The 26,894-nt window shown below is 53.6% G+C and overlaps 1 protein-coding gene across 4 annotated transcripts in view; it reads left to right on the plus strand.

Moving 5' to 3' along the window:
• The first annotated feature begins 555 nt into the window (after positions 1–555).
• The window catches only part of LOC122369835 (nuclear hormone receptor FTZ-F1 beta-like), a 61,185-nt gene continuing 34,846 nt past the window's right edge, over positions 556–26,894 (plus strand). For 3 of the 4 annotated variants that reach the window (XM_043344895.1, XM_043344898.1, XM_043344899.1), the window contains exon 1: positions 24,176–24,312. The gene's annotated coding sequence lies outside the window, so the exon portion shown is untranslated. Of the gene's footprint in view, positions 877–23,707; positions 23,935–24,175; positions 24,313–26,894 lie in introns of those variants that run through there. The other variant, XM_043344896.1, reaches the window with a different exon arrangement.

The raw sequence follows: 26,894 nt of genomic DNA on the forward strand, positions 1-26,894 counted from the left end.
CTAAAACCGTCGAGGCACGCTGACCCAGTAGCGTATCCATCCTCAAACTTCCATAGTCCGGACCCAGAGACGGCCGAGAGTTGAGACGGACGCCTCATCCGCTAGCCTATCTGGATGACATTGAGTTGCGCTACGGCACTGACCATACTCATTTGTTGTGCTAATTCGTTGCTCGTAGGACAGAGTACTCGTAAGTCGCTCATAGAACAAACGGACGTTCATCGGATAGCTCATAGTCCAAGCGGACTTTGAAAACACTTTTGAATACGCCTATGAATGTCATGAATGAATGAATAATGATACGACTATGAATGAATAAGGTGACGCTTTTGGCTATAGCTCAACACAATCCGTTCCTCCAATCTAGGTATGTATGCAAAAGATACAGCGCAAGATCCAGCGTATGATATGAGCGCGGTATTGCGTAGAACAGGACAGCTTTAAAAGTTGCAGCAAATTAGTATAGTGTTTTGTTTTGTCACTTCTGCGCCAAAAAAGGATGTAAATAAAACAACATGCTTGCTGAAGGTCACGTGCGTTGTTGAAGTGTTTTGATTTTGAATTGTTATAGTTGAATTTTTAAGAAATATTGGACTATATTCAGATGAAGCCTGAAGGACAGTAATGAAAAATATGTCATTGAAATGATCCATCCGTTTGATGCAAACACTCTCTGAAGTTTGTGCATTATGACAATCTTAAAATCGGAAATCTGAAGAATACCAATTTACACTAGATTCGACTTAAACTTGAACTTTGACTTGGAAAATCCCTGAAGTTGAGAGATAACTTGGCCTAAGCTGAACCGACAACCAGAAGAACATATGACATAATTCTTGAGTTGTGAGATCTGCATCTGCTGGAGACTTCACACAGGTGGGTGCTGGATTTAAGCACATTGCATTTCTAGCATAGACCAAGGTAGGTAATAAATGAAATAGGTATGTACATACAAGGTGGCAGGTGGCATCATGAGAAATTACGCTCAGCTCAGCCGACATCGGGATGTCACTTGCGGGGGTTGAAAAGCATTTATGAAATAGTATGGGACAGAGGAATTATATTTTTTGTTAGTGCTCATGAACCCTATGAAAATATCTCCAATGTGTTTATTCAAGTGGTTTCCTCAGAAAAGGTGCACTATTCACAAGGTAACATCACCAAAACTGAACACATTACAGAGGGCTGTTCTGGTTCACGGGCCCCGTGTGCGGTGCCTCCAAGCTCCGCCCACTGCGTCCCTACGTCAGTCTTCCGTCACCGCACACAGCGACCGCTGTGGCCGGTCGGGACTGGCCACAGCGGATTGTCCACCGCATGCAGCTGTGACGTCAGAACCGCCTACCCATCCCCTACCCCCACGCCTGCTGCACACACCGCACACACCACACTCAGCAGTGTGCGGTGCCCGTGAACACCCCTCAGGTATGCTAGTAAGGTTGGACCTATCGTCGGCGAAGGTGGCCATCCACTGTGTGTGCCAAAGGAAGTGGTCCAGCACATACCACACTACTGTGCCACCGGAGCACACACACAGAAGGGCCACCGGAGGACGTGGGCTACAGTATGACGATGCCTGGACAAGACAAGAGGAGGTGCTCCTCCACCAGCTCCGCGCCGACCGATGTCCGCTGCTCCAGGCCACACTACACAGATGGCTGCGACCGGACACGGACGGCCTGTGCTCGGAGTGTGGAGCGAAGGAGAACACAGAGCACGTCATCTGTGACTGCCCGCGTTACCAGGCTGCGAGATCAAGGTACCTCGGCCACGTGCCGACGCTGGAGGTGCTGCAGGAGAGACCGGATGCTGTCGTCCGGTTCATGCGACGGACTGGTCTCCTGCAGCAGAGGGAGACCCGATGATTGGCCTGCCGCACATCGCTGGACAGCAGAAGAAGAAGAAGGTATGATAGTTCAAGTGAATACGGCCTGGCGCAGAGTGCAGACCAGGCACATGAAGGTTCTGAGTTCAGTCTGCGGCCTTATCTCAAACAGTCAAACTGTCATGTCTCTCATTGCGTCACAATATGATTATGTCACTTATCTTTTGTTTTGGCCGCCACAATTCCTAGATTTACTTCACTACCAATCCCAAAATCTACTCATGAATATACGAAGTTCAAACACTAGGGACCTAGTTAACAAAACATGTCCGTGTAAATCTAATAGACCGCCAGAAGGACTTTACCATGTCTCCATTTCTGTCATTTTTCACATATTCTTTTTGTTTTGTCTTAACACCACTTTATTCATGATGTATAATCAGACAACATAATGGTCTTTTGTAGAAAGGTGATGATAAGACACAACATGACTTAACTTTTCCCCTGTTTTTACCCTAAAAAATCGCTCTTGCATCTTGTTTTTAAGTCGATATTTTTTACGTGGATCAGTGCATCCTTGAACATGTCGGGTCGGGAGTCGGGGCAATCGAAACAAAGCCATCAGCCCCGATCGGAGCTCTTCTCGGGCTGATCGGAATTGCAGGTGAAAGACTGTATGACGAACAAACAGCATTTGCTCTCCTGGTGATAGTGCTAGATGAATGGTGACCCGTTGTATTATTGCCTGTCGTCCGCGTGCCGCTGAGCTCCCGTCTCTACGAACTCCAGGTGATCGACTGGAAAATTGGCACTGCCGCTACCAAACGCACAACTTCCTGCTGAGCTACCATGCAAACACTTTTATGGGACACTTTCTCTGAGGTATTGATGAGCACTCTCTACTGTTGTCACTATCAAGTATCTAGTTATTGTCAGCTAGTTACGTGAAGCCGGGCACGAAACCGACCGGCTCGCGTTAATCCTGGGCCCTTCTCTCGGCCAGGACTGCACCCCAACCGGGGCTCGGTAAAAGAAGCTGCTTCGCGTTGGCCGTCTGTCTTCGCTGCTAAAGGGTTAAAAAGGCAACATTGTTAAAGGTAGTGTGCCAGCTTTCTTGGACCGTATGGAGTTAATGGCCCAGATAAGGAGAACCGGATTTTTAGAACTTATCCATACCTTCAAAACTCATGGAAACGTCTTAAATTCTTCAAATTTTGAGTACCCCAGTGCGAAATTCGCCCCGACGGGTTGTCGGTCGTACCCCAACCACATTTCACACCACTATGAACAATAAATGCACACACTGAAATCGCTATTACCGATATGCTCATCCAATCAAGTTTCGATAAACCCGTTCATCATCATCTCCTGCGGTTTCGAACACGCCTGTTAGGTGGCTTCTGATGCTCGTCGAGGTCGGAATTTCCAAATACGCGTGGTGCGTCGGGCCGCGCGCTCTGACTTCGGCCAAGAAAAATGCGTCAGCTGATCATTGTCATTTCTGCCACTTGCGTGTGGTGAAATGGGGTCATAACTTATAAGACGGCTTTTTCATATCAATTATTTTACATAAAATTATATTTCAAACCATAAATAATGTTCGACAGACAAATAAAAGAAACAATACCAATACGGGCTTACAGTTTAAGGCTCGACATTGTGTTGTCTACGATTAGACAGCTGATAACTCATTCCCGTACGTCGTATGGTCGTAACACTATAATGACCTTTGCTTATTGTCACAAGTGCGCCGCATTCGCGATTGTTGCCCGACGCCTGTTTGCAGGTGAGCCCACTACAGTTGTTACGGAGCGAGCGAAGCGAGCGTAGTCTTTCCTTAGATTAACGGAAATTTCTGAGTATGAGCGGCCGGCCGGCCGGCCGGCCGTGCGGACGCTTTTGCGAGGCTTATATCTCAGCAACCACTTGACCGATTTACACGCGGTAATTTTTGTAGGGTAGCTTCATTCCTTCTACCAAGTATTGGACTATTCCCGATGCATGTGGGTGACCCCTTATGCACGTGCCACGTGCAAAACGAAGAGGTGTCAGTTTTGTAATTGTTGCAATATCTCGGTAACTACTTGGCCGATTGCGCTGAAAGTTGGCATGTAGGTAGGCACCCACTAGGCACTGCATATACATGTGCCAGAGTTGGGGTGCTGCTGCACGTGCGCACGTGCAGGGGTCGTTTCCAGATCTCGGGAACGGCTGGACCGATTGCGCTCAAATTTGGTACACGGTTAGGGACCGGTTAGTAGGGTGCCGTGCACAAGTCATTTGGGACCCATTTTGCACGTGCGCACGTGCAGGGTGCCGCTTCCAGATCTCGAGAACGGCTGGGCCGATTGTGCCCAAATTTGGCACATCGCTAGAGACCAGTTAGTAGGGTGCCGTGCACAAGTCAGTTGGAGGTACCCCCTCGCAATTTCGCACGTGCAAGGCCCACCCTCTCGCTCGCTCCGTTAGTCGTCCCAAAAGGCGTTATACTGGTTATACATATCTAAAAACCGAAAAACTTTTAGGCGAAAAAGGCACTATTCCAGGCCCATTTTTGATTTTTTTGCGATATTAGGTAAAAACAGAAGCTTCTTATCCTAGGAAAAATAAAATGGGAAATCTTTCAAAGGTGGCACACTACCTTTAAGATAAGTTAATGGTTCGTTGTGAGGTTCCTTCACTGTCCTGAAATAAGTTCCAGGCCAAAATACAGGAGACAGCAACCAGGCTAGGTGGAACCAGTATTTGTGGAATAACCTGCGCATATTCCTCATTGGTGAGGCAACTCTGCCTCTCGCCTATCGGCCCGACCGGCCTTATTGGCCGATCCCGGTATTCGGTGCTCCCCGCCCGGTGCTCCCTGCCCGGCGCTCCTCTCCCCTCCCGGTGATCCCTCCCTGTTACTGCGTGTGGCCGCGCAGGCCGGCCCTGCAGCCGCGGTGCTCCCTGTCCGATGCTCCCCTCCCTGCCCGGTGCTGCGTGTGGCCGCGCGGGCTGCTCCTGCAGCCGCGGCGCTGCTAATAGCGCCGCCGGCGGCTTATCTCAGCGATCAGCCTCCATGGAATTCGGCGGCGGTGGCCGCGCCGGGCTAACCCTCTTGGACGGACGCCAGCTGACTAGCGCTGACCTTCTGGGACAGGGTCGGCCGCAGCTCCGAGCCCCCTCCGAGCTCGCTGATTTATGTATAAAAACACTGCCGCGTTCGCAGAAAATCGACGTGTGCTATGGGTCGATGTGTCATCCTGCAGGTTTGTTGTGACTGCTGCAGTGGAGACGGGCTCATAGTCGGGCAGTCAGATTTGTGGCTCAGCGAAGCGCGGCCGTTTCGGGAGAAGCTGTTGAACTGCTGTCGGCTGAGTCCAAACACTGCGCGGTGTTCGGTCGGCCCGCGGTGGCCACGTAACCATGGCGACCGGCCCCGGGGAAGCGGCGGCGGCGGCCGGGGAGGGAGTGGTTCCCGGTACCGGCCGGTGGGCCGCCGTCTCCGGCTACGGGGACCGGCCGGTGCTCGGTGCGATCATCCTCAGCGGACCGACGAACCGCCGTTTTCAGGACGGTGTGGGTGGGCTGAATATCACCGGCGTTACCGGCAGCTCGGCCTTAGAACTCCTACCGTACTCTGTGCGGTAGGGTGGGGTCAATTGTGGGCGCTGAGTGGCTGCTGTACCGCTGGTCTGATCTGATCCCTGGTTCTGGGCAGAACTGAGTCGACCCAGATCGCTCAGAGTCGAGCTGTGACTCGGGAGCTTCCGTGTATAATGACTTGTATAACCATTATTTCAGCAGCTCCCGTCTCCGAGTTTTCCGAACCCGGGGCCGCCACGGCTGTATGTGATTTAGCCGATACGGCTCGGAGCCACGTCACCGGCCCGATTTGTGGTTTCCCGTGTTCGTCGGAGATGGTGTTTGGCTCGGCGCGGCCGGGGTTCCGCGGAATCGGCCGCCCACCGTCCTTTGTCGGCCCCGTCTGTGTCGACTACTGGGGACCCGTCGGCGGAGGGGGGGGGGGGGTCAGCGGCGGTGGGACGGCCAGAGCACGACGGTAGGTCACAGCGGGTCGGGGATGGGACGGTGATGGGACGTCAGTGGCGTGACGGGACCGCGGTCCGTCTATCTGGGCTCGCGATAGGCGCCGCTCGCGGCACGGCTCTGCTCTGGACGCCGTGGTCGGCCGATAGTGGTGTAGTGGTGGAGGCCTCACCAGACCTTCAAGGTTGGCATCTTATCGTTCGGCGCGCCCGGGGCAGGGGACAAAGCTCCCGGGGCAGCGGCGCGGCCGCGGTCAGTCGGCCGGTCGGTGACCACAGCCCGGATCGGCCGCGGGTGGGGTCTCTCGGCCCAGCTCCTTCCCGGCAGTGAGTCAGACACTGACCGCCCTATGAGAGCAAAACACAGGGACGTGGCTCGGCGGGTCGCTCTAGGCCACAGCCTACCTCGGTGGCACATGTTTGGATGTCAGTGTGTGTGTGTGGATAAACAAACACGCGTTCCTTGCACTCCAGTCCGGTATCAGCACTCAACCTTGTGAAAGGACGCCCATCATCTACTGTTAACGCCAGACCCCTTGAGACCCTAATTTTTCGCGATTATTTTTAAATGCGTGGAAGAATTTCAACCAAGATCAGGACATGGCCGTTTCAAGACCTGCCGTAACTTTTACAATTCATATATTTTATCGCCATTTCAATATTTCAGGCACTTCTCATTGACTCGTAATGTTAATTTTCGAGCAAGATTTTCACCCTGTGTGTAGAGGCTATCACCAGTCAGCCTGTGATACGTTATGACGTCACAGCTAAGCCCCGCCGCTGTGGTCTTGGCCTGCGGCAGTTTCGGGCCGGCGCGCGGTCATTCTCGCTGTGGCGGTGAGCGGGGACGGTCAAGCGGTGCTGAAAGCCGGCGGAGTTGTGCGTAACGTCTTGTCTGACAGTGCCCAAAGAGCGACATGATGACTGGGGAGCCATAAATGCTCAATGCGCATTGCTTGTACAATGCTGATATGCTCGCTGATATTTGTTTTATTTTTCATAAGCTGCAAATGACGGGCAGATGGCATGTAACTGACATAAGGTTAGGAAATATTCACCTGTATTTAAAGCCTATGGCGTTGCAGATAATGCGATAATGGTGTTGAGATATTCTGGCTGGTAAGTGGACTGTATGTGTACCTACTGTGTCTGAAAAAACGTTGGCCGAATTACGTTAGATAATAGATATGGTATGACGGCCGCTAGGCCGGTCGAGGCCCTCTCCCAGATGCAATATGACACGAGTTAATTGTATTCACCGTGAGCACAACGGTAGAGAAGAACAAGATATACGGTGCCAAAAATTAACAATGCACAACGAGGAACTATAATGCCCAATAATCAAGATCGATATGCCCAGATATGTTCGATATGCCCAGATTATAAGTTTGTGGGGGACAAGTTAATTTGGACGGACACCAGAGTGCAATGGAGTCACCCGCGGATGACTCCGTCTGGTGTGGTGTCGGGGTGCACTGAGTCGGCAGCGAGTCCGAACCCACCCGTCACCAGAGACGCGTCGTCCCGTCAGAGCCCGTGTGCAAGGGTCGGCAATCTAGGCCGTACCTACGGGGTGGCGTTCCGAGCGCGACTGGTCTCCGTCCGGCGCGGCCGCCTCCGAGGTCGGCTGGGCCGCGCCCCGGGCTATCGGCCGGCCGGCACACACCGCTCGGGCCGCCATACCGCCCGGTCAGTGAGTGACGTCACGAGCGGCGGCCAGAATAGCGGGCGCGCTTACATCTAACAATAAACAACAGGGGCTGAGTCGCTGACAACAAGTAACATTCTCCCCATCTTGAAATGCACGCTGCATTTCAACAACTTCCACACAAACAAAATTAAACATCATCTTCTCATAGGTACTCAAAAGAGAAGTCAGGCACTCCCCATCGTAGCACATCCCACTACCACTCGGTTGGTCCGTACGTGAGTCCATCGCCATCACGCGCGCACTGACGTCGGAGTCGCTTACGCCTCTGGTTTAAGCGTCAGCCACACCGGGAATGATCCAGCGTCCGCCACTTTTTCATAGCCGTCCCGATTTAAATGGATGCCGTCTTGCTGGTACCACCGGTCGCAGCCCATAAGGCCATGGCGTTTGCGCCCCATCTTGCGGGTTAAGGCCCGCCCCAGTGGCAAGACACGGGCGACCGGGTCCAGCTGGGCCTTGAGAAGTGTCCGCTCCAGATGGTAGGCAGCGGTGGCCTCCCACGTGGTCCCGATGACCTCGCCGGCCAGACGCGGCAGCGGGCCGAGCAGGAGCACGCTGCTCGTGTGGGAGCGGAGGCGCTTCACCAGCACCTCGGCCAGGAGTCCAATGGCGGTCAAGGACTCCGCGGTAAAGCTGGACATTCTCGACAGGCGGCTGTACACATCATTGCCTGTCAGCCACACGATGATTTCACCCCTCTGCTTTCCCATCGCCGTCGTCGCGACTTGCCACACGGCGATGTCGTCTTCTACCCGATCGAAGAGCGACCTCCACGTCTCGCCGCCCCTGGCCCGGTTAAGGACTTGGTCCTTTGGGAAACGAGACGCCAGGCCGGCTCGGTTAGCAATCGAGTCACCGAGGAGAAGGTGCAGCATGTCCGGGCGACGCTGCCGGCCTCGAGGAGAGCGGCTGCGAAGCCGCTCGTGCGGCTCATCAGTACCCTGAGTGGCGAGCCAGTCATCCGCATCCCCATCCACCAGCTCCAGAACTGACATGGCGAAGTGGTCGGAGTCTGATGGCAAACAAACACTCTGTCAGATGTGTGACACAGGTGGGTCAAGCAAACAAAACACTCTGTCAGATGTGCGACACAAGGTGGGTCAAGCAGTGGGCATCAGACAAATTAATCCATGGGCATTTGTAAGGGAAAATCGGTAACGCTAGCCGGCAGTGATGCCGAACTGTATGTAAATGCAACGTGAGTCATATAAGTGGGCAATATAAGTTCTGAGAGCGGCATATTTCAAATAGCTGTGATTTACATAAGCGGAGAGCTATCTCCGTCTCGAGTCACTCCTCTCTCACTGCCATTTGCTCAGTGTATGGATTCCAGCAGCGTCAAGCGCCGGACCGTAAGCCTATGAGGGCACGCTGCAGCTCGAGCTCAGTTTGATTGAGGGGCGGCCTCCAACTGAAATAGCTTAGTCATCGGTCTGCGGGTTCTCTTGCCACGCATGTAGATGACAGCGGCTCTGCACTTGCCATCAGCACCAGTAATGAGTGACTCGACCCTGGCCAACGGCCAGCGGCCGCGAGGACCTTCGCCGTGCACAAGCACAACATCACCGACGGCTGGGAGGCGTGAAGGACGTCCGCGGGGCGAGACAGTCCAGTAGGGTGTGTCATTTTGGGCACTTTTTTCGCAGAACATGGTGCTCCACTGATTTTATCGTGCCCCAGACACGTAGAAACCGTGTGACATTTTTTATTTCCCCCAAATATTAACACCCATGCGGCGCCGACCGCCGACACTTTGGCCTATCTCTCAGCATTAGCGACCTCAGCGCCCCTAGCGGCAATGTTTTGAACTAACACGCCCGCTATGCTTTGTGAGCTTACGATCATCATTAAATGCATTTTACCGAAATGACGCCTTGCTGTTGGCTTGTCTGGCACTCAGATCGTTGGTGAAAATGTGATGTTATGCATCTTAAAGCACGAAATAGTTCTGTGTTAATGTATATTGCATAGTACTACCCCCGATCCCCGTCCTGGTCTGACGGGATACGTACGAGCGCATGTTTATAGTGCCTGCTATTAGGTGTCACATGTTTTTTTTTTTTTTGTAGCGTCGTTCACTGCATAGACCCCGGGGAACAGGGGGGGCAGTGGGGGCGCTTGCCCCCCCCCCCTCCAACTTGAGAGCCGAGTGGGCGCCGCCCCCTCAACATTGATGCAACGATGAAGGATCTCTGCTCCCTTTTATGGACCTACATGTCTATTTGTATAAACATCAGCACAAGGTATTTCTCTTGCATGTGAAGTGAATGGTTTCTGCTGACTCGGCATCGATTTAAGAACACCTGCTATTATCATCCCACTTTGATTTTATCTGAACTTGATCATAACTTTGGTAGGTCAGATTTTATACTGGACCATTTTGGTTCCGGATGGTATTTGATTTGGCGTGATGAGAACATTATGACGTACAACGGTGGTAAAGTCGTTGATTGATACAGGTTTACTCGCTCCGGTGGGAGGCAGTAGCGGCGGAACACCTTCAATTAAGTGGAGGGGGGGGGGGGACACTGCCGACTTTTGGTCCCATTCTTTCCATGCAACGCCCATAGGGCTAATGTTAAAATGCCCAAATCAGAGGGGGCACGGTGCCCCGGTGCCCTCCCCGTTCCGCCGCCTATGGTGGGAGGGCGGCGTGTGGGACTCAGAAGGAGACTAATGGCTTGTGTTGTGCCTTTGGTAGGACCCTTGGTATCACCGATGCAGGGCCTTCAGAGCCTCCAATTAGGGGCCTTTAGAGGCACTGGTGTGGGGTCCTCACATACGCCCGTGTGGCCCCTCAGAGGTGCTAGTGTGAATCCCTCATAAGCACCGGTGAGGGTCCTCACAGAATACAGACGCCGTTGTGGACCCTCAGAGACACTGGTGTGGGTCCGTTACATGTGGGTGTGTGGCCCTTAGAGCTGCTGGTGCGAACCCTTTAAAAGTCGGCAGGGGGCCCTCAACGACCGGGGAGGGGGACCTCAGACCGGCAAGGGGCCCACAGAGGCCGGCGGCATCTTCAGAAGCCCTGTGGGGTCCTTAGATACCGACAAGGTACTCTGAGACGCCGGTGCGGCCCTCAGTCTCTGATGTAGGGCCCTCAGAGTTGCAGGTAGGTGGCCGTCAGATATGCTTTTGCCGAACCCTCACAGGCGCAGGTGTGGGTACCTCAGAGCCACCAATATAGGGTTGCATAAATGGTGTGTCACTGGCTTGGGGGACCCTCAGTGGTGTCCTTATGGGCCCTTAGAACCACTGGTGTGGGTCTCTCAGAGGTGCTGGTTGTGAACCCTCAGAGGCCCTGCTGAGTGCCCTCACGGTCTCCGTTACGGGATCCTCAGAAGCCGGCGTAGACCCTGACGGAGATGTTAGTGTGGCTACTTAGGGGCTCATGAGGTGCTCTTACGAGACCTGTGAGGTCTTTCTCAGCTGAAATATAGTCAGCGTGGACCCTCAGAGGTCAGTTGGTACCGCAGGGGTCTTTATGGCCGGGTGGGCTCTCGGAAGCACCAGTGAGGGCCCTCAGTCTCACAGTCGTCGTAATGGGGCCGTCTGAGACATTGGTGTGAGGCCATTACTGATTACAGGTTGGCGTAAGGCCCTAGATATGGCCCCTCTTGGGCCGGCAAGGACTCTCAGAGGCACGCTAGCGGCCATAAGAGGCCGGTAAAGGGCCCTCAGAGGCCGCCAGTAGCCTTCAGAAGCCGGCGTGTAACCCTCATGGACAATTTAGTGAGGCTTCTTTGGACTCACGAGGTGCTGTTACGAGCCCTATTCTTTCTGAATCGAAATATGGCCAGCATAGACCCTGAGCGGTAAACTGGTGCCACAGAGCCCCTCCGACCCGAGGGGTCCTCTGAATGCGATGGGGGGGGGGACTAGATGGCACGTGCCTCCTGGGACCCCCTGACTACGCTACTATTTCATATGCGTCATGTCAGGTATTTTGGGCTTGCACCCCAACTTGAAGAATGTTCCTTGGCCCCTGTGACAATATATTGCATTCATTATAGGTATTCGTCATTAGCTTGCACTCTCTGCAATCTACCCATACTATTATTTGTCCCTAGACGCGCTTACAGAAAGCAGGGATAAGCCCATACAGTCAACGGCCTGTTAGTTTCGCAAACAGCCGCCAGGGGCGCTAAGATCGCCTATGTTGTGAGATAGGGCAAACTTCTCTCGCTCGGCGCCGCCTGGGGGTTAAAAGTTGCGGGAAATTAACAATGCCACGCCCTTTCCACATGAGTGGAGCACAATAAAATCGATGGAGCACCTTGCATTGCGATTAGTGACACACCCTACAGTCCAGCACCGCAGTGCAGCTATGTACTCTCTGGTCCATCGTCTGATCAGGTGATCACAGACGCGACGTCTGTGGCGCCAGGCTCTGTCCACACAATCCATGAGACAGCCAGAGCTGGACACGACGCCCCGGATTGAAGTCACACCAAAGAGTAAGTGTGCCGGAGTCAACGGCTCTTCATCACTGGAGGTAAGGGGGCGAAGGTTCAGATGGAACGCTAACTCGTATAGAGTAACCGCCAGCTCTTCGAAGGAAAGATGGCATTGATGTAGCGTAATTTTCAGACATTTTTTAGTGATCCCTATCATCCTTTCCCAAAAGCCTCCCCACCAAGGGGTAGCTTCAGGGATGAATCTCCATGTCACAGATCGTGGTAAGTGAGCAAGGAGGGCGTGAAACGTCTTGGCATTGTCGCTGTAGATAAGCTCGGGTGTGGAGCGCAGAGCGAAGAACCGTCTCAAAGCCCTTTTCACGTCTTCAAGGCCTTGAGACCTTACCAGCTCCAGGTGAACTGCTCTACTTGTTGCACACGTGAACAACAAAGTCCAGACTTTGGTTCCCTCGTCGACGTAGAGGGGCCCGAAGAAATCGACGCCAACTTTGGAGAAGGGTCGACTAGGCTCTGTCCGGAAGGAAGGCAGACCACCGTCCTCTGACTGGTAGTTCAGTCCCTTGTATCTCCTGCACGAGGTGCACGTATCAACGATCCGCTTCACGCTTCTTCTTCTGCCAAGGTAGTCAGAGGACAGCAGAGCCAGCGTCGCTCTCGTGCCTTGATGGAAGCTACGTCGATGAGCTTCATCGATGACCAGTGTTGTGATATGAGACAGTTCTGGCAGGATCGGAAGCGGTGGTTCATTTGTGCGAGGAGTTGCGCACAGAATTCCATCCCTATTCAACTGAGGTCTCATTTTCTCCAGAGGGGAGCCAGACGGTAGTAGTTCTCCGCGAAGAACACGATCCAGTTCTTCATGGTAGGCGCTCCTTTGAGCCTCTCGAATCCAAAAATCCAACGCTTGTCGGCGCTCCACCGGGGTCAACAGCCCGTTAGTCCTCCTTTCCGCTGGAAGTCTGGCGTTGTTGACGAAGCGCTTCACCCAAGCGGTCGTCTCGACAACTTGTTTGAGCTTTGAGTGTCTTGTGATGTCGAACAAACGATCCTGCTTGTCAACAGTTGATGCCACATTGGCGGACTTTGTCGCCTTGTCGCTGGGTGTCTGTGGTTTGTTTTCTTTCTGCGCTTCGGGTGACGGCTCAGGAAGTTCCCCCTTTTCAGTGTCTGCTGAGTGGTTTTGGAGGATGTGTGGGGGTCCTGTCCACCACTTCTCGCTGGTGATGACAGTGGAGATCGCTACACCCCTCGTGCCGAGGTCAGCAGGGTTGTCTACACCCTTAACGTGTCTCCACTGCTTGGGACTGGTCAGCTGAAGGATCGTCGCAACTCGATTCTCCACGAATATCTTACGAGGCTTGTTGTTCGTGATCCAGAACAGAACATCGGTGGAGTCGGTCCAGAAGACGACGTTTGGCTCCTGAATTTTCAGCGCTTTCTGAACGAACATCATCAGACGAGCGCCAATCAAGGCGGCCATCAGCTCCAATCTAGGTATGGTAAGTTTGGGGCTGATAGGCGCCAGTCTGCTCTTAGCGATCACCAGCCTGGATTCTCCGTTGCTGACCAGGTAGATCGCCGCGCAGTACGCCTGCTCGGATGCATCGCAGAAGACATGGTATACTCTGTCTCCTTCACTGAGCCAGATAGAGCGAGGGAAAGAGACAACTTGGTTGTGTGCTCCACTCCACCATGCCTTCACGTCTCGTTGGAGATCTTCAGGGAGCGGATCATCCCACTGATAGTCCCGTGATCTCGCCAAGTCCTTTGAAAGATGATTTTTCCCTGAATCACCCAAGGCGTGAGAACACCCAGAGGGTCAAATGTCTTTGATATGACTGATAGGAGCTCCCTTTTTGTCGTGGGACACTTGGTCTGGTGCACGGTTACCGAAAGCTGATCGGTTTCAGTGCTCCAGGTCATTCCCAGAACCTTGTTGTGGGAAGTGCGGTCCCCAGAGAGGCGAGTTTTGTGGAGTTGCATGTTAGCGTCTTTGAAAACTTCAGTCAATCTCTGCATTCCAGCCTCAGCTTCTTGCCGCGATGAGAAGGTCGTGCAGATGTCATCCATGTACATTCCTAATCGGATTTTGCTGCACAGCTCAGGGTCTGACGTTTTGTAGCTGTCCAGGTGTGTGTCAATGGTCTTCAACAGCATGTACGGAGAGCAGGAAAGCCCGAATGGAACTCTTGCAAACCTCAGTTGCAGATCGGTCCAGAAAAACTGGAGGTACTTGCGATCCTCAGGCTCCACTAACACTTGATGGAACGCGGCCTGAATATCGCACTGGCACCCGACTATTCCTGCTCGAAAATTCAGTACTACTGCGGGCAGCTTTAGGAGGAGGTTTTCTCCGGCGTCCAAGTAGTCATTAAGACTGATCCCCGTGCCGTCCTTTGCCGAGCCATCAAAGACTATCCGAAGCTTCCCATTGCGGTGGAGTCCACGATGTGGAAGGTAAAATGCGTGCGAAGGGTCGTTTTCAGTCTTCAACGCTTGGGTCGGCGCGGGGACTATCCCGTCGCCAATCCCAGGCTGGTTTGGGCCTGCTGGTGCTGTTGTAGCCGCCCGGTCACGACTCTTCTCACACACAGTGCCCCAGGATTGACTGTGAGTGTTGGACTCTTCTTCTGAGCCGCCTTGGGACTCAGGTGGACTCACTGTGGGCTCCCCACCGTGACAGTTGTTCCTGGGTGGCACCTCATTGGAACTGTAATCAAATGGTGGTATGGGTTCGATGATAGAACTTGCCAACAAGTCAGTGAGTTGGGTCTCGTACTGGACAACAGCCTCTTCACCTAGTCTGTCCTTCATACGGGATGTGCGCGCCTTTGTAGCGTCAAAGTTGGAGATTGGTCTGGCATCTGACCTCCACGTCAGCCCCATCTGGTACCGTCCTTCTGATTCGTTCCACGTCGGCTTGGGTAGATCAGGTTCTGCGACGGCGTCTTTCTCTGGTATGATTCCGATGGTTTCAAGATCCCACATCTTCTCCATGCAGAGACCATGGTAGGTGTGATGGTCTGACTGGTCTGAGCGGTGGTCTCGGTGGTGGCCGTGCAGCACGTAACCAAAGACAGTGTCGATGGCTCGAAGTCTTTCGTCAAGTTCGATCTGATCCCAGAGGACAACGTCGTACAGTTGGTCAATGCCGATGAGTATGTCGACTGGTCCACTTCTGAAGTCATCAGCCATCTTTTCGGGTAGCTGAAGAGAGTCGGGATAGTCGCTGCTGGATGACAGCGCTGAGCAGAGCCGATCTGTACTGTACAGCTCAAGTTGTACTGGATCGTCTCCGAATCGGCTTTGCAGGTTGATCTGGACTCGGTGGTATGGCCGAGGCTCTTCCAGCTTTTCCTGAAAACCCACACATGCGAATGTGTCAGTTCTCAGGATCGGAAGACCGAGATCCTCTGCCAGAGATGTCCTTACATAAGAGGTGTCTGACCCGCCATCCAATAGCACTCGTACCAGCCGGTGTCCTTTCGGGCCTGAAGCTTTTACCAGGGCGGTTTGGAAGAACTGATTGTTGTGCCGGCTGATGGCATTGTAGCGACAGCTTCGTGGTGTTGAGTTCAGGTCAGTCCTTTGAGCTGAGTCGACTGTTGGGCTGGTTGCAACCATTGATGGCTGAGGAGATGAAGACGGGAATGCATGGGGAGCTATCCCCGTTACACTCTTTGGGATTTGAGGAGGTGGAGACGGGAATGCATAGGGAGCTATCCCCGATGCCGAAGGTGCTGCTGATGTCTCCCGTTCCCCGCGATGTAGAGATGAGTGATGATGCTCCTGACACAGTGGACATCGTCTGCTTTGACAGTCTCGAACTCGATGAGGTCCAAGGCACTGGAAGCAGAGTCCAGCCCTCTTCACGACGCTCCATCGATCCTCTGGTTTCATTCGGTGGTACTGGTCACATTTTGCAAGGGCATGTTGTCCCTGTCCACACGCTTGGCACCTCCATTTAGGCTTAGTCACCATCTGAACCCGTTGAGAACTCAGCGTGCTAGTAGCTGACTTAGTGGGTGACTGGTGAGAACTTTCTGCATGGTTTGGCTTTCCCCTCTGACATGGGACCTGGGAGGCCTCTTCACGCAAGTTCATCTCCTCGTGGAGGTAGATCATGAAGCGGGAGAACTCTGATGACCCCTCCTCAGTAGGGGCTGTTTTACGAGATCTGGCCCACTGCATCCTCCATGTCTCAGGGATTTTGCCCTTCATCACCGGTAGTAGCAGCTCGCCATAAGAATCGGAGGGCGTGTCGAGGGCGTCCAGTGCTCGAACGTTTGCGGTGAGGTCGTCTATGAGACGCCGCAACCCTCTCAGGTCATCAGGATTGGACACGGCAGGCAGAGCAAGCAAATTTGCCATCAGTGTGTCCTTTCTGATACCGTCCTTTCCGAATCGGTCTCTGAGAATGTCAATAGCTACCTGGTAGTTTTTGTCGGTTGTGGCGAGTCCCTGAATGGACCTGGCGGCTTCTCCCGTCAAGTGTCCTCTCAGAAAGACGAACTTTTCAATGTTGGAATAGCTAGCATTGCGGTGGACCGCAGATGCATAGAGCTCCCAGAATTCAGGCCAGGCAAGCAGGTCGCCGCTGTATTTAGGGAGGTGTAGGTCAAGTTTGAAACTGCCGCGCTGATCCACACTGGGCTGAGGTGCGTCTGTCTTATCCAGTCTTTCCAGACGCCTTTTGGATTTGAAGATCGCTTCTTCAAGCTCAGAAACGTGGCTAGAGTCATCGGGGACCTCAAATTGTTGTAAGGCCTCTCCTAGCTGCTCCAGCGTCGATAGCTGTTTCTCGCCTTGGTGTATCAGGTAAGCAAGGTCGTCGGAATCAACATCAGACGCCTGGTACGCGGCTTTCAGCTTATGAAGACCTTTGGTCGCCTTGGCTCGCTCTCTGGACCGATTTTGTTTCAACGTCTTGTGGAGAAGGAAATCATGCCTCCCACTCCCGATGGAGGCCCCAAATGTCTGTCCCTATTTTTTGTATCTGTCTGGGTGTCTGGGGCGCATAGCGACACGGGACAGCCGGCTCGCTGGCCGGCTGCCCGTCCGGTCACGTGCTTGCGTCCCGACACCCACCATAAAACCTATGTTCTCTAAATACACTCTCTCACTTCTCCTCTACCGACTGTGACGCCAACACCATCCGCGGACCCCGGCTCCGACGAGGGCGGCCGAAATGGCCGGCCCACAATTGGTGCCAGCGGTGGTGGTTGGTTGTCGGTGGAGGACTTTTGGCTTCAGGTGAGTTCTCTTTTAAATTAATTTTATTTGCTATTTGTAATGTTTGAAATTTGAGATTTGAGATTTGATATTTAGTTCCATTCGTTTATCTACATGTGATTTTTTATTATTTGCTAGACTTACCATGGAAGATGCTACCAGAAATTTTAGTATTGAGTACAATACCCAGATGAACGATATTTTAAGGCGAATTGCTCATTTAGAATTAGCTGTAGCAGAAGAGCTTATTGCTCAACAAAATCAAAATCTATCAAAATCTCAGAGCCGAGGACGTGATCGTCAATCTCGTCAGCAAAAATTTCGTTATCAACCTGTTCGCTCTAAATCATTTCACTCTTCGTATCATTGTTGTCAAGCGAGGAGTCATTTTCGTTCATACTCTTGTCATTATGAACAAACAAAATGTTTTTTCGACAAGTTGTCACCGGAACTTTTCGCCATGTAGACACTTTCGTTCTCTGAGCCCAAACGGGTTCCGCTCACTGCACTAGGGGATGAGTGCGTGAGCGTCGCTTCAGATGACAGGGACCGTTCAGCACATCCCCCGGTTTTACGTGACGTCAAAATTTCGGGTCAAGCTTGTTCAGCTCTTTATGATAGTGGAAGTAGTGTCTCTTTAGTTTCAGAAAAATGTCTGCAAAAATCTGGTTTAAAAGTAGCTTACGAACCTCCCAGTGTCACTATTCTTGATGTTACTGGAAATCCTATTGACGTTGTAGGTGAAGTCAATCTGAACATTAGCATTCTTGGTCAAACGGTTCAACACAAATTTTTTATTACAGCAAAAAGTTTGCCATTCAAATGCGATATCATTCTCGGAATCGATTTTATCATTGCTCACAAATTGATTTACAATCCATCGAGTCGTACGGTGAACTTTCTAAAACCAATTCTTTCTTCCAATGTAGTCGAAAGACGCTCAAAACGTCTGAGTCCCAAAAGACGTAAAAGAGTACGTTTTCTTTTATCAACAAAGGACAATGAAAAATCTGTCGATCAAATCGTTTATCCTGATAAAACGGTAGACATGTTCACAACTGCAGAAAAACATGCATTGACTATTGATGACGAAAAGTCATATCCATTATTCGTGAAACAAACAGTAGAAATTTCTGGTTACAGCTAAAAATTTGTACGCGTAAAATTACCACATTTTCTACAACCAAATGATTTTCCATACCTAATTCAAACGCATTGTGATCAACGTATTCGAGACATTCAGGTTGCCCGTTCTATCAATTTCTTAGAAAATTCAGGCACGCTTGTACGCGTGATTAATGCTTCAAGTAACCCAGTCATTTTGAGAAAAAATCAGAGAATCGCACAAGCCCATCCGACCAAAAAGTACCCCTTCAGTCAGGTCACAGACCGACCCCATCCCATTTCTCTAAATACACTCTCTCACTTCTCCTCTACCGACTGTGACGCCAACACCATCCGCGGACCCCGGCTCCGACGAGGGCGGCCGAAATGGCCGGCCCACAGGCTCGACCTTTTGTGCCTCCGACATGGCTCCGCTATTCGATATGGTAATGGAAAATGATAACCGAAACAACAAACCTAGACCAAAGGATTTGAAATGCTACGCAATTGGTAATAGGAGAAAACGATATCCGATAAGACAAAGCTAAACCATAGGATACAGTTATCCGGCCCGGAGGACTATGTTGAGATATTCTGGCTGGTAAGTGGACTGTATGTGTACCTACTGTGTCTGAAAAAAACGTTGGCCGAATTACGTTAGATAATAGATATGGTATGACGGCCGCTAGGCCGGTCGAGGCCCTCTCCCAGATGCAATATGACACGAGTTAATTGTATTCACCGTGAGCACAACGGTAGAGAAGAACAAGATATACGGTGCCAAAAATTAACAATGCACAACGAGGAACTATAATGCCCAATAATCAAGATCGATATGCCCAGATATGTTCGATATGCCCAGATTATAAGTTTGTGGGGGACAAGTTAATTTGGACGGACACCAGAGTGCAATGGAGTCACCCGCGGATGACTCCGTCTGGTGTGGTGTCGGGGTGCACTGAGTCGGCAGCGAGTCCGAACCCACCCGTCACCAGAGACGCGTCGTCCCGTCAGAGCCCGTGTGCAAGGGTCGGCAATCTAGGCCGTACCTACGGGGTGGCGTTCCGAGCGCGACTGGTCTCCGTCCGGCGCGGCCGCCTCCGAGGTCGGCTGGGCCGCGCCCCGGGCTATCGGCCGGCCGGCACACACCGCTCGGGCCGCCATACCGCCCGGTCAGTGAGTGACGTCACGAGCGGCGGCCAGAATAGCGGGCGCGCTTACATCTAACAATAAACAACAGGGGCTGAGTCGCTGACAACAAGTAACAAATGGGATGTCGGATGTCACCAAGTAGCTGGCGATTTGTACATCGCTATGCAATCATCGAACACCGCAATAATATGTTAATTGCCTTCGCTTCACATCATAAGACTCGCTCGTATTTCAAACAGATATCCTACATCGAAAATCGTATTTGTAAGGAATCGTTAACGTTTGTTCGAAGCACGTGTGAGTAGTAGGTTGAGGAGTGATGGTCCTCTTGGTCCTATATACAAGAGTCAACAAGAACCTAACATTTACTTGACCGTCTGCTGCAATTGATTCATAGCACGTGAAGCGTCAGCGAAATTCATGGTCCTTTACAGATGGCAGGGGTGTCGTTTGTACAGAGGTCGCTGATGGGCACGGGTCAATGCCGCAGTCGTGGGCGGAGCCTAATGTCATATGACGTATGGAAGCCTCTATCCAGGATGGAAAAACAGTTAACATTACGAGTCAATGACAAGTGTCACAAATATTTAAGTGACAACAAAATGTATTTGAAAAAAAAAGTTTCGGCAGGTCTTGAAACAGCTACTTCCTAAATATGGTTGAAATTATTCCACGCATTTAAAAATAATCGCGAAAAATTAGGGTCTCAAGGGGTCTGGCGTTACTGCAGTACAGCCGCAGCCCCCTTCCCATCTACAAAGCGCACCGGCAATCCAATGTGTGCCTGGCCGGCCGCCGCGGTGTGTAGCCAACGTACGACGTCAGTGTGACGTCCAGTCGGGGCGGCCGGCCACAATTTTACTCGGCCCGCTTTCAAGTCCGCGCGGCATGCGACTTATGAGGAAAGTCCACCCGTGTTCTGTCGTCGGGTGTGTACTTTGAAATGCACTTACCGTGGCGCGGACGGAATGTCTGTCCCGCTTACTGTACGCCTTTCTGCGCACAAGCGTCAGGTCCGGCTCGGGCTGTGGCTGGGGGACCCGTCCCGGTGTCGCACGTGTCGGGGATCTGTTTCGTTGGAGCTGATTGTTATAAGGTGCCTCCAGCCCTGCATTGGTTCATGGTTAGGTTCTTAAACATTTATTTACGGCAGAAGTTCTTGGTTGTGACATTTGTAAGTGCGTCCCCATTGTATCCGTTTTCATGCGCATATGTTATTGCAATTTTCGACTTTTTGATCCATAGAGTGTGCACTATGCAATTATGCATTATCTTGGAGATAGAGAAGAGTAGAAAGAAAAGGATGGAAAACAGCCATGGGAGTTTGGAACATTTCTGATTGTTTGAATACACCACAAAATATCCCTAATTATATATCCGTTTGCCTGCGTCTCGCGTCCGTGCCTGTCCCTGTCCTTTGGCTGACTGCATCCATAGCTGAGTGCCCACTGCCCAGTAGGTACACTTGAGTCTATCCTACACCTGGCCTTACCCCTCGTCCGACCTCATCCCGATCTGAGCGCACTCCTCTGGTCTGTGTTACCCCCGGTCCTGCCCAGTGTCCAGTCTGATCCCGATCTGAGTGCACTCCTCTGGTCTGTGTTACCCCCAGTCCTGTCCAGTCTGATCCCGATCTGAGCGCACTCCTCTGGTCTGTGTTACCCCCGGTCCTGCCCAGTGTCCAGTCTGATCCCGATCTGAGTGCACTCCTCTGGTCTGTGTTACCCCCGGTCCTGTCCAGTGTCCAGTCTGATCCCGATCTGAGCGCACTCCTCTGGTCCACGTCCACAGGTCCTGAGCAGAACGGCTGAGGGACAGCTCACCGCCCTCATGCCGACCACCGCCGCCCGTCCGCCCGCCCGGCGTCCACAGTCCACGGCGTCCACCGTCCGGCCGCGCCGGGTGGACGGCCCCGGGTGGACGCCCGCTCCCCACCCGTGTGGATCGCGCGGGCACCGATATCAGGTGACGTGGCCCGGGTGGACGCTGTACGTTCGTCTTTGGACGTGTGTGTGCGCCTTTGCGACGAGCGTCACATTAGTGCTGGTTATTGGTTGCTGTTGATGAAGATACTTATTGTTGTTGATTATAATTTATCTTTATACATTTATAAAAGTGTATAGTTTGGTATAGTGATAAGAGTAATCCTGTCCTTACTCGTACATCTGCATGTGTGATCGAGTGTAAACTTAACCCTCGCTGGCACAGGCCATTTTGCGTCCTACGACGGCACAAGGGCGCGTCGGTTGTTGGTACGACCCCCCCCCCCCTTTGCGTTTGACCCCTGATCGAGCTAGAGCTTCGCGGAAAAAACAAGCGTGTTGCCCGCCACGAGAGGAAGCCGATGATACCCAATTTTAAGGTCCTAGGTCATCGGGTGACCTTCCAGGTGAGGCGGGTGGTTCTATCCTCTGATGATGAATTTCGATCCAATCGCAGGCGGCTGTAAACTGACACTCGGCACATTCTATAATTGGAGGCGCATCGACACGTCGCGTGTTTGTGTTTGTCTAGGGACAGCCCGGTCGACCAGGACGGCACGGGTCTCAGCTCTCGGGGCAGCCCGGTCGACCAGGACGGCACGGGTCTCAGCTCTCGGGACAGCCCCGGTCAACCGCGGTGCGTTGATGTCCGGCCGCCCCCGCTGCCCATTCTGCCGCAGCCAGCGCTGCAGGCATCGGCCACTCAACATTGCTCAGCTAGTCTGTATTTACATATGGGCTCTTTGGGCTTCGTTGATAGCAGCATATTTGGTGATGATATGATAGGATGTCCTAGTTGTGAGTTGTGACCCCACTTGCAAACATTCAGAGGGCTAATCCTAGTTGTCGTTAGCACTTCATGCCAACGGTGATTCTGGCTCGCGTAGGGCCAATACTCAATGACATTGTTGATCAGCTTACACTGCCGTGCCAGTTATGCGTGAGGCTCAGATCACGGAAGTTTGGTCCGCCATCGTTTCGGTCGGTATTTGACACGCTGCTGCTCGCCGGTTTACCCATTGTCGGTTCGGGCTGGTATTTGCCGCTATCGGTCTACCTCGCCGACTGACTGCTGCGCTATCGTCGGTCCGGAATGTGATCGGTAGTGCCGGCTTGGAGGCCGGCTCCCGATCGCCGCGGCGCCGACATTCCTCGACGATAGTGCTGTGGACTCGGCACTCGCAGTGGTATCACCCTGCCTGGGCGGGCCCCACGGAACCCAGCAGTCTGGCCGTGTCTGGGCGGGGCCCGAGGAACCCAGCAGTCTGGCCGTGTCTGGGCGGGGCCCGAGGAACCCAGCAGTCTGACCGTGTCTGGGCGGGGCCCGAGGAACCCAGCAGTCTGGCCGTGTCTGGGCGGGGCCCGCGGAACCCAGCAGTCTGGCGGTGTCTGGCCGGGGCCCACGGAACCCTGGCCGCGTCTGGGTAGTGGGCGGGGTCCGCGGTGCCCAGCAGTCTGACCATGTCTGGGCGGGGTCCGAGGAACCTTGGCCGCGTCTGAGCGGGGCCCGAGGAACCCAGCAGTCTGGCCGTGTCTGGGCGGGGCCCGTGGAACCCAGCAGTCTATACGGGCACCGCCCCGGAGTACCGGTCAAACGGTGGCGCAGTGTGATCTCCGCCCCAGCCTTTCCAGTGCCGGCGCCGCGTCGTACACGACTCGCTGCCTTTGGCGTCTTTCGTCCTCGGCAGCGTGGGACAGGGAGGTGTCGGTTCTGTCGCACTGAACCGCTATTGACAGAGCGCCCGTCGGGGCCCGCCGGGCGCTCCGACCGAGCCCCACTCGAACCCTGACCCTGCGCCGCATTCTCCGGGGCTGTCGGCTCAGTGGAGGGGGTCGGTCGAATCCAGGACTGTCAGGACAGATAAGGCTGTCACGCAGTCAGAAGGTGCGACGTAAACGCTTGGTGCACATCCGAGAGACACTGTTACAAGCTGAGAGTTTGACTTGAGAGCGGTGCTCTCGGCCTCTTTGGGTTTCAGCGATTGTTTGGCTACAGAGTCATAACTACAGCAAGCGAGTGTCACCCTAGGTCAACACGATAGAGTTGGGGACTGGGGGTGTTTGATGCCGAGCTCACAGCTCAACATCTTCTATTGTTTGCCGTCTAAGAATATCAGCATGTCGAGGTGTTTGAGCTCGGCTTGAGAGGATACTGGACGAGACTTGTTACCCGTGATGTCGCTTGTGTTCATCGCAGAGTTTCGGCCCATAAACCTGGAGTGCCGCACTGACGCTGGCATGTGCTCTGCTTGCAGTGGTCCCGGCAGCAGACAGCCACTGCCGTGTACCGGCGGGGCTGCGGCGCTGGCTGCGGCGCCTGTGATCGACGCGCGCCGACCGCCGCCGCGCGCTCCTCGCAGTTCCCCGCGGCTGGCAGGCAAGGCCACTAGTTGGCCGCGCCGCCACCAGAGGGGGCGACGAGCGCCGGCGCGGCTTCCACAGAGGCCTACCCGCAGCCTTGTCAAGGTCTAACGCCGCAGAGGTAAGCGGCGCCTAATGTTGGCGTCCCGTGACCTTTGGGTCGCTACGAGAGAAGCGCGCTGTGTCGGCAGATTCCGTTTTCGGTTTAAGATTGTCCAAAGGTGTCTTGATCGCCTTATAGAGCTGTCTTCTTTATTGCATTGTTAATTTGGTGTCGCCAAAATAAGTTGCGCCCAACGTGCGACGGCCTTTGGTCATTGGTGTCTACATGGGTGAGTTTTTACGTGGGTTCGGGCGGCGGCCGGTCGCTGCTCGCCAGTGTTCCGAGAGGCGAGCGCGCGCGGACGTGTGGTGAGACTCTGCCCCGATCGGATCCGAACTGACCCGACACCTGGAGCGGCAGCTGCCTGGAGCGCGCTGTGCCGTACCGCCCCGGCAGGTAGGTTGGGAGCGCCGGCCGCCCCCGTACCTGTGTGTCTGTCGGTAGGTGGGCTGTGACGTCACGCCCGGCGGGGTCAGACGCCGTCGGACGGCCCGGCCTGGCCCGTTAGCCGCGCTCAGGCCGGGGTCGGCCCGTGCCGGGTATCGGCCCCGGCCCCGGCCCGGTCACAGGCTGGCTGAGAGCCCGTCAGGGGAACGGGCGGGGATCGCCCGACTACCGAACGACGCGGCCATCTCGGCACCTGGATGCGGCTCACGGGAGCTTTGTCCCGAGAACCTGCAGTATCGAGTGATGCATTTTAAACCCAGATACAGCGGGATCCTGGGGGACGATCTGCTGTGGTCGGATGTATCCCTTCGTTTGGCCAGCGAGGTGTGACGGTGGTAGGTATGTAGGATGCGTTGGACGAACTGACCGTCGAAACGCTGTTCCGGACCCTGATCCGGTCTCTCCGCTGTGCCCCTCGTTCTCTGGACAGAGACAGGGTGGACTGACTGGCGGCCCGCTGGGACGCCGTGCCGGGTCTGGTCTCTCTGAGATGTCCATTTCTCTGGGGTTCCTGTGCGGTGGACTGGTGGCCGTTTAGGTGTCCCTTTCTCTGGGATCCCTGTGCGGTGGACTGACGGCCATTTGGAACGCTGTTGTCTCCCAGCTGCCCTGCCCCTCTCGGGTGTCTCTGTACTGTGGGTGGTGGGCGGGGCGGACAGGGGCGCCGCTCGCAGAGCCCCGGCGTCTCGGCACGCGGGGTATATGCACATACGCCGGTGTCCTCAGGTGAGGCCCGCCGATAGCGTATCGCGGCGACGCCGGGCGGTTGTGTACCGAATGCCGATAGGTGCTGTCGACATTCCACCCTCGGCCGCGACCGGCGAGCCTCTCGGCGCCCTCCGGCCTCTGGCTTCTCGCCGCCTTCTGGCTGCAATTCTAACATAGTCATAGTCAATTCTAACATAACAATTCTAACAATTCTAACATAGTTACATAGTCGTGTGAACCAGCTCGGCCGAAAAGGGTCACAGAGCTGAGCTCTCCTTGGAATGATGCGCCATGTTAATGGGTGTCTCATCGCCGATGCCGGCATTGCAATGCCCCCAATCGGGAACTGCGTTGGCCGATTGGCGGCAAAAGACTAGAGAGGTGTGTCAATGTCGCCTGAACTTCGATGCATGCTACTGGCTAGACATGTGCCTTTGCATACGTTTTTCAGACATTCTCATATTCTTATGTCACCATAATTTTCGAAAATGTTTTCATGTTTACTGTTGCCGTAGGTACTTAATTCTATCCTGTTGAAAGATACAGTGAAGCGTGCTCGTGGCTCTCTGTAATCGTTTGGACCTTTGACTATGGCGAAGTCAAGATCTCTGATCAGTTTGGCTGTCAGCTGTTTTGACAGCTCGTTTAGGACGTGTTGCACGACTTTTTCGTGATGCCCCTTTCCCCAAACCGCGCTTCTGTTCGGATGGAACCGCTGCCTCCGAAGACACACCAGGCGATGCAAGCTGAGGAGGGTCACGACTTTTCGTTAGGACTCTCACTTTCCTCAAAATGTTCGTGCAAAGACGAATATGCTCGTACAAATGCTGCTCCACCACACAGATCACCTGCGTAATCGCTGGGCCTCCATATCTTATGAGCACTGAGCAGCATGACTTTAACTCTTTTGGAATCCTCCTCAAACCTCATGACAGTTGCGCTTACAACGTATTATCTCTTTCTCGCAGTATTGTGCACTCAATGAGTTGTATGATAGAGTAACTGAACTGCCGACCTTTCCCTGAATGTTGATGCAGAAGGGCGTTAAGTTCAGGGGCGGATCCAGGAAACCTCCAAGGGGAGGGTCATGAATCGAATTGGTGCCCCTACCTATACCCAAAATTAAAAACTCAACGGATTTCGTCCACTTCATTTTGGTGGTGCCCCCATTTTCAGTTTTTTTTCTTCTTTTTTATTTTTAGTCAGTATCTTAACTCTTAGCCACAACCACATTTACCAATTGTAAGCAAGTATATATGAATGTGCTATGTGCATAGATGCTATGTGTATATATGTTGTGGACGCTGAGTAGTGAGTACTTACCAGGAACGTTATCAGGTAAGCAAATCGTTGTCAGTCCGACGAACTTGACCCTGGCGTCTAAAGGGTCTGTCCTTGACACTTCAGGCTTGTCAGGGGCACCAAAGTCCTTTAAGGGACACCACAAACCTTTCAGGGGCACCTACGGCCTTGTAGGGGCGCCACAGGCCCGCCAGGGGCACCACAGGCCTGCCAGGAAGTAGGGGCACCACAGGTCTAGCAAGTATACACGACAGGCCTGTCAGGGGCACAACGGACCTGTTGGGCCCATGAGCACCCCTAGGGGCAGGGGCACCACAGTCCTTCCAGGGGCACCGCAGGCCTGTGAGGGGCACCAGCGGCCTAGCAGGGGCACCAGTCAACACAGGCCTGCCAGGGGCACTACAGACCTGCAAGGGGCACCAGAGGTCTGCCAGGAGCACCACCGACCTCGCAGGGGTAACTTGGGCCTGTCAGGGCCCAGGGGCACCACGGGCCTGTCGAGACTGAGAGGCACTTCAGGC

This window comes from Amphibalanus amphitrite, unplaced genomic scaffold (assembly GCF_019059575.1).
Source record: "Amphibalanus amphitrite isolate SeventyFive unplaced genomic scaffold, NRLGWU_Aamphi_draft 001077F_arrow, whole genome shotgun sequence".
Lineage (NCBI taxonomy): Eukaryota > Metazoa > Arthropoda > Thecostraca > Balanomorpha > Balanidae > Amphibalanus > Amphibalanus amphitrite.